The sequence below is a fragment of the Lissotriton vulgaris genome, unplaced genomic scaffold (assembly GCF_964263255.1).
Source record: "Lissotriton vulgaris unplaced genomic scaffold, aLisVul1.2 SCAFFOLD_1744, whole genome shotgun sequence".
Classification (NCBI taxonomy): domain Eukaryota; kingdom Metazoa; phylum Chordata; class Amphibia; order Caudata; family Salamandridae; genus Lissotriton; species Lissotriton vulgaris.
Window position 1 is genome coordinate 321,367 of NW_028251127.1, and position 17,754 is coordinate 339,120.

The following is a 17,754-nucleotide window of genomic DNA, read 5'->3' on the forward strand; positions in this document are numbered from 1 at the left end:
ATCACGGTGAGATAATGTGCTGATCCGGAATGTTTCGGAACAAAGGAATGTGATGACATTATCCTGTACCATAAGTCTCTTTTCCAAATTGTACTCAAGAGGGCCCACCACATAAGATTCCCTTAATCCAGGCACATCGAGTAAGAGCACCACGGGAAGCACCTGGTGTCCGCCCCAGCAGCATTAGAGTTAAGCGGGGGTCCTCCCACCTAAAGGGCATTGTTAATGTGAGAAGTAAATACATTAGATCTGCTAATTTTTTGAGAATATACTCTTGACCTTTTCTAGGATGTTTCACATGTGGCCATGAACAAATGACGCATGCTATCCTTAGTAACTCCTGTGTTTCACAGCCGAGTGAGTCATATCCATGCAGTTCTCCTGAGTGGGTGGAGGTTCGAAGAGTGGGGGAGGGTCAGAGGAGTGTGGACAGAAATTGATGTTGGAAGTGTTTTGTATTCACTTTGACTGATGGTCCACACTGTTTTATCCTATTCTATGAAAACAAAGAGAAAAAAGAAAGCTGGAGGCAGAAATCCCAATGCTACTGCGTGATGGAGGGGACGTGCCAACAGCTTTGCCAAACTCACAAGGGGAGTCTATGACAGTGGGATTGCGCTACTGGATAGCTTGGAATAATATTCTGCATTGCAATGAGAGATTCCTAAAAGTAGATACGGTGATTCTGGGAAATAGGGGCTACCCAGCAGCTTTGTATGGACCTAAGACAAGGGCAGGACTAAAGTGTCATACCAAGTCCACGATTCGATCATGGAAGGAGACCACTGGAGAAGTGTATGGGAGAAGGAAATAGTGAATCAAACCCTGATATGAGACAGTGTGGCACAGACTGAAGTAGAGAAAACGCAGAGATCTGAGGGATGGGACTAGACATGTATCCGAAAATTGGGAGCTTGTGCCGAGATGGGAGGCTGATACACCAGGGTTGTCCTTTGGGAGGACTGCCAGATGGCTGAGATTCTAGTTCCAGACACACCATACTACGTCGAATCACATAGTGGTGGGAGCATAGGTTGCAAAGGCGCCCCGCTGAAAGACCACCCTGCTGTCAGAACCCCTTACCAAGAAACCATCTCACTTACTTATAGCTGCTCAACAATTACTGAAATGCCGTAGAGAAGCTAAAGAGGGGGTGAGAGTAGGCACTTAGCACCCTCGAGAAATAGTGATCTGGGCTAGCTTTTGCCTGGTCCAGCTGCTCTTTCTACATACATCCTACTAAACAAAATCTAGGCTGTGTAAGATGGGGGAAAACAGGGTCAGATCTCTGTGCCAGAGGATGCAGCTGATTGGGAACCTTTCTTCACACACAATGGGGCTGCCAAAGGCTAACTGGCTACTCAAGGCTGCATGGGCGTGCCAGAGCGATGTCACTGGATCCCAGGGAAAACTGTCTCCCAGGCTAGAGGTACAACATTTGGAGAGATTGAACAAACCCCACACACACAGAACTCTCACCACCATGGGGCTGACAACAGCAAAAAGGAACGTGGGCAAGAAATAAGGATCTGATATGCCTCAAACCTGGGTAAACGGACATGGATGGGTGCATGTTGGTGGAACAGCGGGTCTACGAGTGGAGGGGCCGCCCCTATAAGAGGGAAAGCATATGGGAGCAATGAAGAATGCACTAGGGACAATAGTGGCCTGGCCCTTGTGTGAGGCAAAAAAGGAAACCACTGGCAGGATAGTGGAGAATGGAAACAACAATTTGGAGCTGCCAGAGCAAAAAGGTTTGGTGTGCTAATCTTGCTGGGTGCTTGAGGTACTCCTTCCCTCAAGAAGCCTGAGGACATGCACAAGCGAGGCCTATCCATGTGCAGGGGATGAGGAGAGGGCTCTTCCACAGATTAAGGTAGCGAAATTTGATGGACTGATAGAGCGGGAGTAGAGCTGGGGTGTTTTGATGGAGATGTTTTGCACTTTTTTTGTAGTTTTCTTGTGTCTTATAAAAAGGATGCCTTGCAGTACCTGGCAGATTGGAATGGATTTAGTTACAGGAGGTCCTTGTCACTCTTCTTTCTGTTGCTTTGGCTCTTACTCCCCATTATGGGGTCTTGTTGGTTGTGTTCATGATTAGAGTTAATGCTTTTTCCATCTCAACTAGTAGATCTTGATGGAGGTGGGTGGGGCTTGGGGCGATCCAATCTCACGCTCCTCTGAAGATGTTGGATCACAGTTTTCAACATGATCAGTGTCTGAATGTGATTGTTTCTTTAAATATATAACAAATGTTTTTTTCAATTTATCATTGTGTGGCTAGTGTCCTTGACTTTCTGTCTGTTGCGTGTTGCCATTGTATTTGCAGATTTGTTTGCCTAAGGCAATAGATTCTTTGTTGAGGTGGGCGGTGAATCTACACCTACAAGCGCAGGCTTTTTCAGTGGGTTTGATAGGTTTTTTTTGTCTCATGCTGTAGGCAATATTGGAGAGTGAGTCATCGCAACACTTGTGAACTTTGGTCTGCAGAGGGTTATGTTGGGTGAACCGTAGCTTGGTATCTCTATCCGGTTTGTTGCTGTTGCAAAATGTGTCACACCAATGTCTCTCAAATCTTGCCTTTGCGTAAGATGGTAGTGGTCTCAGAGAGTCTTCAAATTCCCTAGTTTGCTCTGATTTTGTCAATTTTGAATCAGCGCAATGCTTCAGTTTTACCAATTTAGAGTCAATTTTTGGTGTTGAATTTGGCTGGCTGAGTGGGAGATTCAGTTTAAATGTGCCCCCCATTGATTGGAATACTGATGGAACATTCCCAATGTGTTAAGCATTGGGGGCAGGGACATGCCCATGGCTCTGGTTGGTCTTATCTTGCGGCCAAATTATTAAGGAGTCTAGATTTTGCAGAATGTTCTGCCCTTAATGCAGAGGTTAGTTGCCTTTCAAACAATTAGACGTCCTCCGGAAGAACTCTAGAGAACTATAATGACAGGAGAAAGGTAAATACTGTAAGTTAACTTTAGTTAGTCACATCAACAAGAGCAAATTCAACAATTAACAACAGTAAATACAACATCGGCCCTGATTTAACTGAAAAGGTTTCTCATGGTCGCTCACCATAATTCAGGCTCTCAGCCAAAGAAGAACACTGGTCCAGTTATGGACCCTGCAATGTGCCGGCCTTTGACTGGCCAATAGTAGCTGCTTCCATCCGAGATATTATTTGCCGGAGGTGGCCACTTTCCCCACGAATGCAAATGCAGTCTCATTCTTTCTGTAGGGCAGCAGCCAGTGTAGGAAAGTGTTGGACTTGGCCTTCTCCCCTGAAATTTTTTGCTTTTAACCCCCTTGACTGGGATGTCTCCCCCATGGTAGTAAACCTGTATAGGCCATGTGTGGTAGGAGTTGCCCTGTTTTAAAATTGTAATGTCACAAAATGGTGTGCAGGAAATGTTCCCCCATTTTAGAAATGCACCTGACTGAAATGTTCTATATTTAAAATGGATGCCATGGCCATAGGTTTTGCCACCTGACTGCCATAGGTCAGCGGTCTAGATATTTTTACCCAGTCACCCCTAGCTTTTGGAGGGAAAGCCTTGCACCAAGGGTGCTCAACCCCTCCCCTTGAGCCAGTTTAGGCCAGCTTTGCCAACATTCTAGAAGGTTCTGGCACTGCCTGGGAGGAGGGTATAAGTAAGGGGATGTGCCACCAGAGAGTCAGACAGAGCTGGGACAGGAACATGAGGGGACCTGCTGCAAGGTGTTACCGCCACATGGGCCTGTGAGCTGGGCCCTGCACCCCTCAAAACCCCCCATCTACTGTCCCCCGGTCCCCTGACGAAGAAGGGCCCCAACCCAGGTCGCTGACGCTGTTTGGACCTGGAACCGCGCCAGCGCTGCGTGGAAGAAGCGCCCAGGAGGTGAGGAGTGGGACTGTCTACCCCCTCTGTGAAGCGGTGGCCCTTTGGAAGTGCTGGGTCGTGAGGAGCTTGTCGGGGGAGGATTGTGCCCCTGAGGGACTGTGGCGTGTTAAAGCACTGTGCCCTATGATTGTTGTGGCTGAAGTGCTGTGAGGCCCCGAAGCGCTGCAAAGCCCTGAGCGCCACGAGTGGCGAGGTGCCAACCTGCCACCGGAAGCGCTGTGCCTGGATGAGCTGAGAGCTGTATGAGCAGAGGGAGAGGAGCGGTGCGCTGTGAATAGCGCCATTTGCTGAGGAGAAGAGCGCCGTGTCGCCTGAAGGGACTGTGGGGGGAATAGAGCTGGAGGAGCCTACTCTCGTTTTGGCACGCTTGGGCGATTAAAATTAATAAATTAAAAGGGAGCCTACCCCTTATTGCCGCCGAAAATCACCGTTGCGGCCCGGCGCTGTCGGGGAGGCCCCCCGCTGTGATGAGCATCGTTGTGGCGGCCCCCTGTGCCAGGAGAAGGCCGCCGAAGTGAAGAAAGAGCTGCGTTAGGCCCTGAGGCCGCCGTCACCCGCATCACGTAACGGGGGCGCCCGGCCGCGTCACTGGCCGCGCCCCCGCCCTCGCTGTGCAGGGATTTGCTGCCGCCCGAGCAGCCCGGGAAGGCAGGAAGAAGCCGAACCTAAGCCTCCGTAAGGTAGGGGGAGCCCGGGTGAAGACGGAGGTAGGAGGCGCCGGGGCGAGGCCCCCCTTGTGCCCCCAAGGGAGCCCCGGTGATAGCGAACGGAGCGGGAGCCAACCCCGCCGGTCATGATCTGGAGGAAGCTGCGAGGGAGAGCTATTCTAGGCGGGGCTCTCGGAGCGAGGAAGAGCCCCGCGTGTGTCCCGCGTCTCTCTCACCACTGCCTGCGAGTGGCCTTGGGCCCAGAAGGTGCCGCAAGCCCCAGCACCAGCAGAGGAGGCCTACCGAGGTCCCAGAGGAACCCAAGTGTCCCCGCCGGTAAAAGAGTGCCCCGTGTGTTGCTGCGAGTCCCGCGGCCGGCTGCAGGAGTACAGAGGAGAGGGCCTCGAGGCACGTTGTCGGTGCCTGGCCCCTACTACCAAGGAAACCCCAGAGGAGCCGGTGAGTGGGGCCTTAAGTAGACTGTGGGGGGAGGTGGTGAGGGCAACGGGGCACAGGGTCGGTGGTCGCCCCCCACTCCCCCCCCTTCTTCTTTTGGACACTGGAACTGGCCCCGTTGATCGTGGAAGTACACAGGAGAACCTTAGGCGGGAACCCCCCCCCAATGCAAGAATTTGAGGCCAGGTTTATTTTCAAATGTAGAATTATTCCCTGGTTAAGGAAATGCCGGTGGCCTACAGTGAAGTTACCGAGGTCACCGCGGTCTATGCCCCGGGGAGGGATTGCTCTATGTTGAGGTTCACAGGCCTAGAGTCAGGCACATGTTAAGTGCAATACTTCTCCCCGGGTTCAATGTGATTTGGGCCTAGTGTTAATAGGCTGCTACCGGCATGACCTCCCCGAGTTAGGGCCAAGCCTTATGCTAAAGCAGGGTGCCTAGCGTACTGCGTCCCCTGCCCAGGATTGGGGATGTCTGGTGGCTAATGACGGATGCCAATGAACATTGATGCTTCACGCCTGTTGGGTGATCTTACGCTGATTCCAGGCCATTATAGAAATAAGGTTGTGGGGCTTCTGCGGATGTTATTTACCTGCCTAAGTGAGCCTAATGTACCCTGTGGTGAGGTGGACAATGTGTTGGATGCTCACGGTATTGCTCAGGAGTAATGCGCCAGTGGTGACATGCTCATGGTTAAATGCCTAATGTCACACTGTAATGTGTATGCCTAAGGTTTCATTGAAAACAAGGTGCCTACTTACCTGATGAGATGGTCATCCCCCTGGCCTAAGGTGATGAGACCGATATCTAATGTTGATGCCCTCATGCTTTCATGCAGGTCCCGGGCTGAGTAGTTGTCCAGTACCGGTTGAGTCCAGATATGCTGTTGAGGCCCTGTGTTCAATGAGTTTGTGCCTAAAGTTGGATGCCCACAGGTTTAGGCATTACAAGTTCTGCCTAGTGTTTTATTCCCACAGGTGGAGGGCGGAGTAAATCTGGATGTGCCCTCTTACTACAGGTGACCTGCCCCTATGCTGGCCTGTCGTGTCATTCCAGGCCCCTGGTTACATCCCATGTTAATGAGCAAGCCTTGTTGATTTATTACAGGTGCTCCTGTCTGTTAGGATTTGCTGGGATGCCGTGAAGCTTTTCCTTTACAGGGGTCGTGTTGGAGTTATACTGCATGGGGTGTCCTGATGCTAATGTTGTACTTTGCAGTTATGGTCTACTGCTAAGGATGAGAACCTGAGTTGGCCCCGCCATATGGACCCCAGGTTGAATGTTAACTTAATCACATTCTTTTCCTTTCAGCCATGGACTTACGGACTCAGCCCTTACTTCCCATGTAAATAATCCCCCCCTGATACACTTGGCTCTGGTGCCGTGTTGTGATACCACTGTTTATGCATTCTTGCCTTGCAGGTTGGAGATATACTAAACTACTTACTAATTTTCCAACTCAAACTGGTGTCCTGCCTCTTTTGCGGTGTGCCTGCTGAGCCGTATGTGGGTACTGCGTGAGTGCTTCACATGTCCTCCGAAGTTTGGCCTGCCCGCTTGGTTCCATGCTATCCCCTTGGAGATTTGGTAACCCCATTTCTTACAGAAAGGAATGGCCATGTCGGTTTCATATCAGTCTGTCACATACGATCTTACATTCTTTTCAAGTTAACCATGTGTATGACAATGAACCTTTAAACGGAAGAACTGCTTGTGTAACCACTGAGGTCCAGGTGTACAAACCTTTTGTGAGGTCGCAAACTTCCCCAACCACAGAATACGATTGCGTCCTCTAAATAACAATTTTTAATGTACAAAGGCCCAATTTGAAATTTTGTAATCTGTCACTGAATTGCAAATTAGGTTTGCGACTTGGTATTAGTAAGGGGCGTTTTTAGTGCATCCATTCCTAATACCGAATCGCAGTGGTATGGTGAATGTTTTGCAACCGACGTAAGGTTGCAAAACATCAACATTTTTCCACCTACTTCAAGTAGGTGGTAACCCATTTAACAGTAGTAATAAGCTTTATTCGATCAAATTTATCATAAAAGCATATACATCCAAAATTCATATATATATCATATATGCAATGTAATAGATAAGACCGACTATACATCATATATTTACAATTAAAATTAGGTTAAAAAGTTCCAAAAAAAACGTAGAAAACAATGATCAAGGTAAGTACATCAAGTGACATGTGCATGGGCTGCCGGGCAGCTATTTCTCGCTAAGAGCTTTGTTCTTGTTAGCCATACGCAACCCAAACATTTAGCCACACCACAGACCAGAGTAAGGGAGGAGGTGTCAGTCTTTAAGATGCGCAATGCCACCCAGTAGTTCTTGGAGCCAAGCATTTTACAGACTGGTTTGAGCCACTTGGCTCTAGCCATCCTGTACCCCGGGCACGCAGAGAAGAAATGGGCAATGGACTCATTTGGGGCTGCACAGCCTGGGCTGGGAACAGATGGAGATTTATGCCGGTTCCAGGTTGCTGTCACCTCGTTTAGCGGGAGAGTCCCTAATCTCATTTTCAGATAAAGTCCCCTATCTCTGGGTGTTTGAACAAAATCAAGAAAGGATTCTAATTTGCAAATGGGTTGATGCTCAAGGAACATCTCAGTGAGTTTCCCCATTTTGGGATTGCGCATCTCTTCTTCTTGTACCCATTGCCAGGAGGCACTTTTTAGGTCCTGCTTGGATGGTGGAGTCTGACAAGCCCAAGCCTCCCCCAACCCAATATCAATTCAAAGCTGTCTGAGGTTGGGGATCCATTTGATCCTATTCCCTTTTACGTCTCGGATTCCCAGATAGTCAAAAGACTCAATGGTGTCAAGTGTAACGTCATTAAGGGTCATGCCGTTTCTGAAGCGTTTCAGTGGATTGATTATCATTAACATAGTTTTGCTTGAATTTATTGTCAACACCCGAGAGTCACAAATAAGGCTAAACCTGTTTAAAAGTTTCTGAAGGCCGCCCGGTGTTTTGGAAATCAGGAGGGTGTCGTCGGCGAACAGGAGGGTCGGGGTTTTCTCCCAGGCCAGAATTGGAGCGTCAGCTGGTACCTCTCTAAGATGATCTACCACCCCGTTCATAAATAAAGAGAACAGGGTCGGGGCCAGGACGCAACCCTGGTGCAACCCCCTGTTCACCACGACCCTCTCCGTCAGCTGCCCCTGAGAGCCCCACCTTATTCTGGCAAAGTTGTCCTCATGGAGACGTTTGATAAAATTGAGAATCTGAGGGGAGATACCCAGTTCATGCAGGACCTGCCAAAGCTTGGCGCGTGGCACGAGATCGAATGCGGTCTTCAGATCTATGAACGCCAAATACAAACTACCTTTCCCAATCACCACTGCTATCCAGTGGATCATGAAAAATCTGAAGACCTGGTCTATCGTGCCCACCTTCTGTCTAAAGCCTGCTTGATAGTGCGAGAGGATATTTCCGTCCTCCATCCAGGACCTCAGCCTCATAAGGAGGACCCTGCCAACCACCTTCTGAATCACATCGATTAAACTCATCGGCCTGTAGTTGGCAGGGTCCTCCCTATTTCCCTTTTTGTAAATTGGTACAACCTCCGCACCTTTCCATGACTCAGGGACACCAGACCCCCTATCTATCAAATTCATTAACAGTAAAATAAAATGAGCCCAAGGCTTCGGGTCATGGAGAAGCAAATCACCTGGAAGGCCGTCAGGTCCGGCAGCCTTACCCGGAGAGATGCAGCTTATTGCCAGGTCCACCTCATATAGATCAAAACAGTCAGGTAGCAAGGAGGCATCGGGGGGTAGTTGTGTGAATCTCAGTCTGGGAGCACAGGGGGCCTTCGTCTCCCGAATAAAGGTTGGAGAAGTGATCCTGCCATTGTTGCCCTGTAATGTGGTTCGGGATTGGGTCAGATCCCTTTCTTTTCCCACTATTAATTAGCTCCCAGAATAGGGTAGAGTTCTTTTGTTTGGAGGCGTGTTTAAGCTCCTGCCAGTGTGCCTCATCCCAATTTTGTTTTGCCTCCTCTAACGCCCCGGAGTACGCCTTTCTTTCTGCTCTGATTGCCAGGGAGTCTTTCTTTCTGACAGCTAACGCTAAGGCCTGCCTCTTCTCCCTACAAGCCGGTGAGTACCATGGGTTTGTGGGCCTTGCTGAACATCTCTTTCGTGCCCTGTTCCCATCTATGATAAAAAAGGAGCCAATCTTATCTAGAGTTTCTCGATAAAACAGAGGAAAAGAAGGTAAGTTCTCCGCTTCACAGTGGATCGTTTCAAGCTCCTTAATCTTTAAATCAAGAAGTTCCCTAATGTTTTGGAGTTTACTGAGCTTGCTGAGATCATTTGTGCCATTTAAGGCGTCTATTGCAGTTGGAGGGGGTTACCTCTCTTGTCGACATTAGAGAAGGGGTTGGTGCCTTTGTCGCGGAGGGTGACCAATCGTTATTGATTTGCATACATAAAGAATTATGGTCGCTATCCAGAGAATGTTTGACAACCATATCCAGGATGCCCCCCATAATCGCACATTTACAAGTATGTAATCTATTTGGGACGGAGAGCTCATCCTGTTAAAAGTATTTGCCCCGCTCTGGTCCGAGCATGTCCTTCCGTTTACCGCTCTTAAATTGTATTCCAGGGTCAGGGCATTAATTTGGATAGCCCTCTGTGACCACTTCTTGATAGGAGCAATAGTAAGGGTCGGAATAGCCCATTTAGCATCTTCTTCATTTGTTCCCAAGAGGTCCTCCCCGCTCAGAGGTTCAAATGTGCAGTTGAAGTCCCTCGGCTACTATGGTGGTTAAATGAGTCAGAGTGCGGGATAACTCCACTCCAGTGCTGCTATGGTTGCTGATATTTGGGCGCCAGGAGAACCTCTAGCATATATATTAAATAGCTCAACAGTTGTGCTATTAGCTGGCTCACTAATGGTCAGATGAAGAATGTTTCGTGACGAGGAGGTGTGTGTGACGATTGACAAATTTAGCGACATATTAATCCAGATGTGCAATCCCCCAGAGGGACAACCCTTGCCTGAACTTATTGCTGGAATAAAATACGTGGTGAAGCCAGGTTTGTATAGAAGCATTAGGCTCCAAGTTTCCTGCAATAGGCACACATCAAACTTTTTGATGAACTCATTCCACTCAGGGAGGAGTAGTTTCTTCTGAAGCCCCGCTATATTCCAGGAAAGAAATTCGAGGACTTTCAAATTGGACCATTCCGCGGGGGCTTTACTGTCTAAAGTACAGGCGAGGGCCCGTGCCTGGTCAGCAATAGGTCTCTCGCTCTTTGATCCTTCTATATGGGGGAAGCTAGGGATAGAATTAAACTCCCTGCATCCGGCTCCTACCGGGATGGTAAAGGTATTCTGAATTAAACCCCCATTTAGTCAGTCAATTGCGTTTAGGCCGGACCCACCTCCCAGTCTCCCTGGCACATCATGCTGTGACTATCTAGATCATGGGTACTCACAAACTTTCTCTCGGGGGCCAAATTTACAGTGTGGTTTGTGTCCGAGGCCTGCACCGGTGGGGGTGGGGTCAGTGGGGGAGGGGACAGGGCTAGAGCAACAAAAAAACTGGTACCATGAGGTTGATCACTGGTCCCTCCAGCGGACGCCATTGTCCTCTGTGCCACCAGACCCGGCAGACACACATCTCACTCTCTCTCTTTCAGTCTCTCTCTGTCAGTACCCCAACTCAGATTTTGGCAACAGTCCGCTTCGATTTGACTAAAACGAGCGAAGTACTGCCAGAAAAACATTGCCTGGATGGTTCTCGTTCGAAATCGACGTTCCAAGATGGCCCCCGATTTCGATATCCAAGTCTCGGTCTAGTCTTTAGACCGCAGCTGCTCGGTGATCGATGTGAAGAGCGAATGTGAGGGAAAGTGCACACTTCACAAGAGAATCAGACCAGGTTAAGCAGCCATTTCACTACGTTCCTAGTTTAGTCAGAGTTATCATTTAAGGCCCCCTTGTAGAGAGGTTGAGGTAACAAATAGCAGAGAGTCTTGAATACAGAATTGAGAAAAAAGGATTTAACTCTGTTTTTTTAAAAAAAAATTACCCTACCAGTGTTTCAGCACCACCGGCATTCCTGTGAATTACAGATTCAACACAGCGGCAGATATCAGCGCTAGCTCGCAGTGAGAACCGGAGACCTGAGGAGAGAAACATCGAAAGAAGACAAAAGCTTAGTGATTTGAGAGAATGAGAATATGAGTTAATAAGACACATAAATAGTGAATAAGATAATTCGATACTTACCAGCAATCATAGAGGAGAGGTTTTCCTTCGAATCTTCAGGCAGTCAAATAAGAAGAGTAACCTATGAAACAAAAGGAACAGAAGGTTAATATTAAAGAAAGCAGGAAGGAATAGACACCTGATAGAAGAGAAGGAGTAATAAGCAGCAAACACTCTTAAGAGTAAGTGAAAAACTTAAGAATAAAGAAATACATGGTTAAGCTTAGGTGGAAAACTAATAAGCATTTATGTATTCTATACATAGGAGTGAATAAACACGGACATAGGAAAAAAATATCTAGAACAGAGAAGAAAAGAATAATAATAAGAGTACGGCAAATTAGTGAAGTAAGTAAAGGAGTCAGAAGATAATAAATATGAAGCTAGACAAAGCAAGAAATAAAGCTAAAAACCGTCAATCTTGTCATTTCAGGTTCAACTAATTTGACATAAATCTGATAACTAGAATAAACAGAAAAGACAGAAGAGGAGCATAGATCTTGGAAGACCAGGGTAGGTGAAAAATAATGTAAGACATTATAAGAATAGAGTAGGAGAGGAAAGATTAGAACTGGTAGTTAATTGCTATTCGTTCCACAGGTTCTATAGAAGAAAGAAGTCTGCGGGACAGACTAAGAACTAGAGGAACCAGCCCAGGACCAGTCTCTTCTTTGTTTGTTATTTTATCCATTCCCCCTTCCCCCGAGGTAGTAGTTCTGAGGCTCAGTATAAGTTGACCTCTGGAATATTCCTGAGAGGGTTTTGGGACCTAGCATCTCTGTTCCCGTGCAAGTCAAAGGTAAGAATTAGAACAGTCGTTTTGACAAGATAGTAAGGTCTGACAGAGTGAAGTGCCCACGTTGCACTTAGCACCCGAACAGAGATGGCGGAGGGAATACATTTACAGACGTTAGGAGCAGTCTTAGATACAATTCAGAAAGAATTGGTCGCGGTCAGAGAAGAGAATCAAAATCTTAGGCAGGAAGTAGTGAACTCTCGAAAAGAAACTGCACAAATTGCGCAGAGGTTGAGACAACTATTTAGTTCAGGACAAGATACCTTACACCCTACATTGGAAGGTTCAAATAGGATGACCACACAAGTAATCCATTCCTTGTCCCCAGTGATTCCCTTAGCTCCCCCAGAACGTTTTAGTGGAGATCTGCAAAAGGCGCAAATATTCATTACATAATGTTCTTTACATTACATGTGCCGCCCTTGAATTTTCTCTGACGCGCAATCTAGAGTGGCCTTTGTGTTGTCATATTTAAGTGGGGACGCAGCTTCGTGGGCCATGCCTTCGATTTCCAGAGATGATCCTTTGTTGCGAAATTATGAAGAGTTTAAACAAGAATTTCTTCGGATATTTGATCGACGAAGAATCTCCCAAGCAGTTGACAATGAACTGCTTGATTTACGAGAAGGAAACTGAGATCTAGTGGCCTACTTGGCGCAGTTCAATAAACTAGTGGTGGAGACAGACTGGCCCGAGAGTAAGAGAGCAGCAGTCTTTTACCGTGGATTAAAAGATGAGCTCAAGGATGTGTTAGCTCAGATACCGAACAGACCTACGGAGATTTCTGCGTTGGTGGATCTAGTACTAGAGATTGATTTTCGCCAAGGAGAAAGGAAAGGCGAGAAGAGAAAAGAATTTAGACCAGTGGTACCAAGATTCAATAGAGTTCGACCGGACAGTAGTATGAACACTGAAGGACAACAAGGTGTAGAGCCCATGCAAATTTGGACAATAAGAGGCCCTTTGTCGAAAGAAGAGAAAGAGAAAAGGAGGACAAGCAATTTGTGCATGTACTGCGGTTCTGGAGGACATTTTGTTAGGAATTGTCCAAAGAAGCCGAAGACGAATTTCAAGCCGAAGGAAAACTAATTGCACCACCTGTGGAAGGAGTTGAACAGGTGGGTGCGAATCAAAAGACAACTCAAGGAGAGCATAAAATAGCCAACACTTTGCAATCTTCGGCTCCACATCTAATCTTGTCCATGCAAGTTAAGTTCCGACACATACCCCTGACAGATGTTTCAGTAATGATTGACTCAGGAGCCACAGAAAATGTTTGTGATTTGAAATTTGCGGATAAGGTAGGAATATAAGCAATAAAGAAATTTCGGAGTGAGCCAGTCCGAGCCATAGATGGGACAAACCTTTCTTCTGGGCCTATTGTGAGTCATACGGAACAAATACAATTGATTTCAAATGATGGGCATGAAGAAAAGATTCAATTTAATTTAATTAATGCACCTCAGTTTCAGCTGATACTGGGTCTTCCACGGCTTACAGAACACAATCCAACTATCAATTGGAGCATTAGAACGATCGCAATGGATTCCAATTACTGCCTAGAAAACTGTTTCAGAGAAAAAGAAAAGATTGAAGAGGGCAATCCAGCTCATTCCATGTGTTTGGCTGAAGCTACAGTGTCTATCATCAATGCACAAGCAATACCCGAGGATTACAAAGATTTTGAAGATGTATTCAACGAGATGGAAGCTGTACAACTTGCCCCTCATCGGGTATATGATTGTAAGATCGATATTGAACCTGGCTCAAATTTACCGTGCAGTTGTGTATATGCATTGACGGAAAAGGAGTACCATCATTTAAAAGAGTATTTGGATAAATACTTGACCAATGGGTTCATTCGACCCTCACAGTCCCCAGTATCCTCGCCTCTGTTTGTTGTGCCAAAGAAAGAAGGAGAATTGAGAATCTATATCGATTATCGAGCGATCAACAAAATCAGAAAGAAGAATCGATATCCATTACCTCTTATTTCCGTCTTATTGGATCAAGTGAAAGGGGCCCAAATTTACACCAAGTTAGTCTTGAGAGGGGCATACCACCTGGTGCGGATGCGCAAAGGTGATGAGTGGAAAACAGCCTTCAGGACGAGATATGGGTTATTTGAATACCAAGTCATGCCTTACGGTCTATGGAACGCCCCAGCTGCCTTCCAGCACTTTATCAATGACGTTTTGAAGGAGTTCATAGATCAGTGTGCAATTGTGTACATTGATGACATCTTAATTTATTCCTCAGACAAGAGCAAACATCCAGGACAAGTCAGAGGGGTCTTGCAGAAGTTAAGAGAGAATCGGTTATTTGTGAAACTGGAAAAGTGTGTATTCAACGTTCCACAAGTGAAGTTCTTAGGGTTTGTTCTTTCTCCAACTGGAATACTCATGGATAAGAGGAAAATTGACGCAGTAATTGATTGGAAATCCCCTACAAATGTGAAGGAGGTCCATAGCTTCATTGGATTCGTACATTTTTATTGAAGATGTATTAGCGAATTCTCCCGGAAAATCCTTCCTCTCACACGACTGTTAAGGAAAGGGATAAAATTTGAATGGACAGAATAATCAGAAGCAGCTTTTAGATCCTTAAAGAAGGACTTCACCACTGCACCAATCCTCCAACATGCTGGTCCCTTCCGAACCATTTTATGTGGAGACAGATGCTTCTGATCAATCTGTCGGAGGGGTATTATCCCAACGGCAGAAGGTAACTGGCCAGTTACATCCAGTAGCTTACCGATAAAGGAAACTGACTCCAGCCGAAGTTAACTACACAATCACGGAGAAAGAATTGTTGGCAATGAAGGATGCATTCAAAGAGTGGCGGCATCATCTAATGGGAGCTCAACACCAAGTAACAGTGTTCACTGACCATCGCAATTTGAAGCTTTGAAGACAGCTAGAACGCTTACACCAAGACAATTGAGGTGGTCATTATACTTTGCAGACTATGATTTTGTGATCACTTATCGTCCGGGAGTACAAAACGGGAAGGCTGATGCGCTATCCAGAATAGGCACAGAAAATCAGAAGACTCACACAGAAAATCAGACTATTATTCCAAGTGCAAGGATTATTGGTGTTACAACTTCAATCAATCTAGAGGAACATATTTCTGAAGCCATGAGTCCAGAGGCTATGCAAGATTGGGTCAAGGAAGAAGCAGGAAGGAAGATCATCCATCAGCTATCTTACTTTAAAGAAGGCTTGTACCTTACTACCAAAGAGTTTCAACAGCAAATAATGCACGAATGCCATGACGGTGTATTGGCAGGACACAAGGGAGAAGCAAAAAAGAAGAAATAATTAAGAGACATTATTGGTGGCCACACATTACCAAAGATATAGAAAAGTACATAAAGTTGTGTGCGGTTTGCGCTCAGAGAAAATCACAACGGCAGGCTCAAAGAGGGTTACTCCAACCTTTACCAATGCCACCCTACCCGTGGCACACCATAACACTTGACCTCATTGTAGATTTACCACTTAGTCAGGTTTTAACACCATTGTAGTGGTTGTGGACACTTTTTCGAAGATGGCGCATTTCACGGCTTTCAAAGGAGTTCCCACCGCTAGGAAACTAGCAACTATTTTCAGCACACAAATAGTGAAGATACACGGAATCCCTAAGATTGTTATCTCAGACAGAGGGCCCAATTTATATCCCATTTCTGGAAGGCCTTTAAGGAAGGGTTAGGTACAGAGGTCAGATTCTCTACCAGTTATCATCCAGAAACAGATGGACAGACAGAGAGAGTCAATCGGGAGTTAGAACAGTATTTGAGACTATTCCTCTTGAAGCAAGATGGAGATTGGTAGGATAATCTGTGGGCCGCTGAGTTTGCCCACAATAATGCAAGAAATGTCTCTACTTGTTATTCTCCATTTTACATCAACTATGGTAGACACCCGAATTCGACAATTAAACAAACAGATCTTACAGTTCCAGCAGTCAAGGAGTTAGTCTCTCATTTAGAACAAGTTCATCAAAGTGCAATAAAGAATCTAGAACAGGAAAAAAGAAAATATAAAGGTTAAATAAGCAGAGCGAGGCAGATAAAAAGAGACGGGAGTGCCAGGGCCCTCCTTTAGACAAAAGGGCGTCCTGTTTGGTTAAGCACAAAGAACCTTAGGTTAAAGGGAAATAGGAAATTCCAACCCAGGTTTATTGGACCATATCCAATCGAAGATAAGATGTCTCAAGTCACTTATCGATTAAAGCTACCTGCCAAGTTGAGAATTCATCCAGTTTTCCATGTTTCATTGTTAAAGAAGGCATCTGCGGAATTGTGAAGAACCTTGCCCCCAAAGGCAATTCACTTGGAGACTGGAACAGAATTTGAAGTCAAAGAGATTTTAGATTCAAAGAGATCAAAAGGAAAACTATATTACTTAGTAGATTGGAAAGGATATGGACCAGAAGAACGATCTTGGGAATTAGACACTGATGTTCATGCTCCCAGGTTGGTAAGGTCCTTTCATCAGCGATTCCCTGCAAAACCAAGGGTGACAGGACCTCCTTTGTTGAGGGGTACTGTCAGGATCCCAACTCAGATTTTGGCAACAGTCCACTCCGATTTGAATAAAACGAGCGAAGTACTGCCAGAAAAACATTCCTGGACGGTTCTTGTTCGAAATCGGCGTTCCAAGATGGCCGCTGATTTCGATATCCAAGTCGCGCTCTAGTCTTTAGACCGTAGCTGCTTGGTGATCGATGTGAAGCGCGAACGTGAGGGAAAGTGCGCACTTCACCAGAGAATCAATCGGGTTAAGCAGCCATTTCACTACATTCCTAGTTTAGTCGGAGTTATCATTTAAGACCCCTTGTAGAGAGGTTAAGTTAACGAATAGCAGCGAGTCTTGAATACAGAATTGAGAAAAAACTAATTAACTTGTTTTTTTAAAGAATTACCTGACCAGTGTTTCAGCACCACCGGCATTCCTGTGAATTACATATTCAACACATCAGCAGATATCAGCGCAAGCTCGTAGTGAGAACCGGAGACCTGAGGAGAGAAACACAGAAAGAAGACAAAAGCTAAGTGACTTAAGCGAATGAGAATATGAGTTAATAAGACACATAAATAGTGAGTAAGATAATTCAATACTTACCATTAATCGTAGAGGAGAGGTTTTCCTTCGAATCTTCAGTTAGTCAAATAAGAAGGGTAACCTATGAAACAAAAGGAACAGAAGGTTAATATTAAAAAAAACAGGAAAGAATAGACACCTAATAGAAGAGAAGGAGTAAGAAGCAGCAAACAATCTTAAGAGTAAGTGAAAAACGTAAGAATAGATAAACACATGGTTAAGCTTAGGTGGAAAACTAATGAGCATTTATGTATTCTATAGATAGGAGTGAATAAACACGGACATAGGAAACGAATATCTAGAACAGAGAAGAAAAAAAGAATAATAAGAGTATGGCAAATTAGTGAAGTAAGTAAAGGAGTCAGAAGATAATAAATAGGAAGTTAGACAAAGCAAGAACTAAAGTTAAAAAACGTCAATCTTGTCATTTCAGGTTTAACTAATTTGACATAAATCTGATAACTGGAATAAACAGAAAAGACAGAAGAGAAGCATCGATCTTGGAAGACCAGGGTAGGTGAAAAATAAGTTAAGACATTATAAGAATAGAGTAGGAGAGGAAAGATTAGAACTGGTAGTTAATTGCCTATTCATTCCACAGGTTCCATAGAAGAAAGAGTCTGCG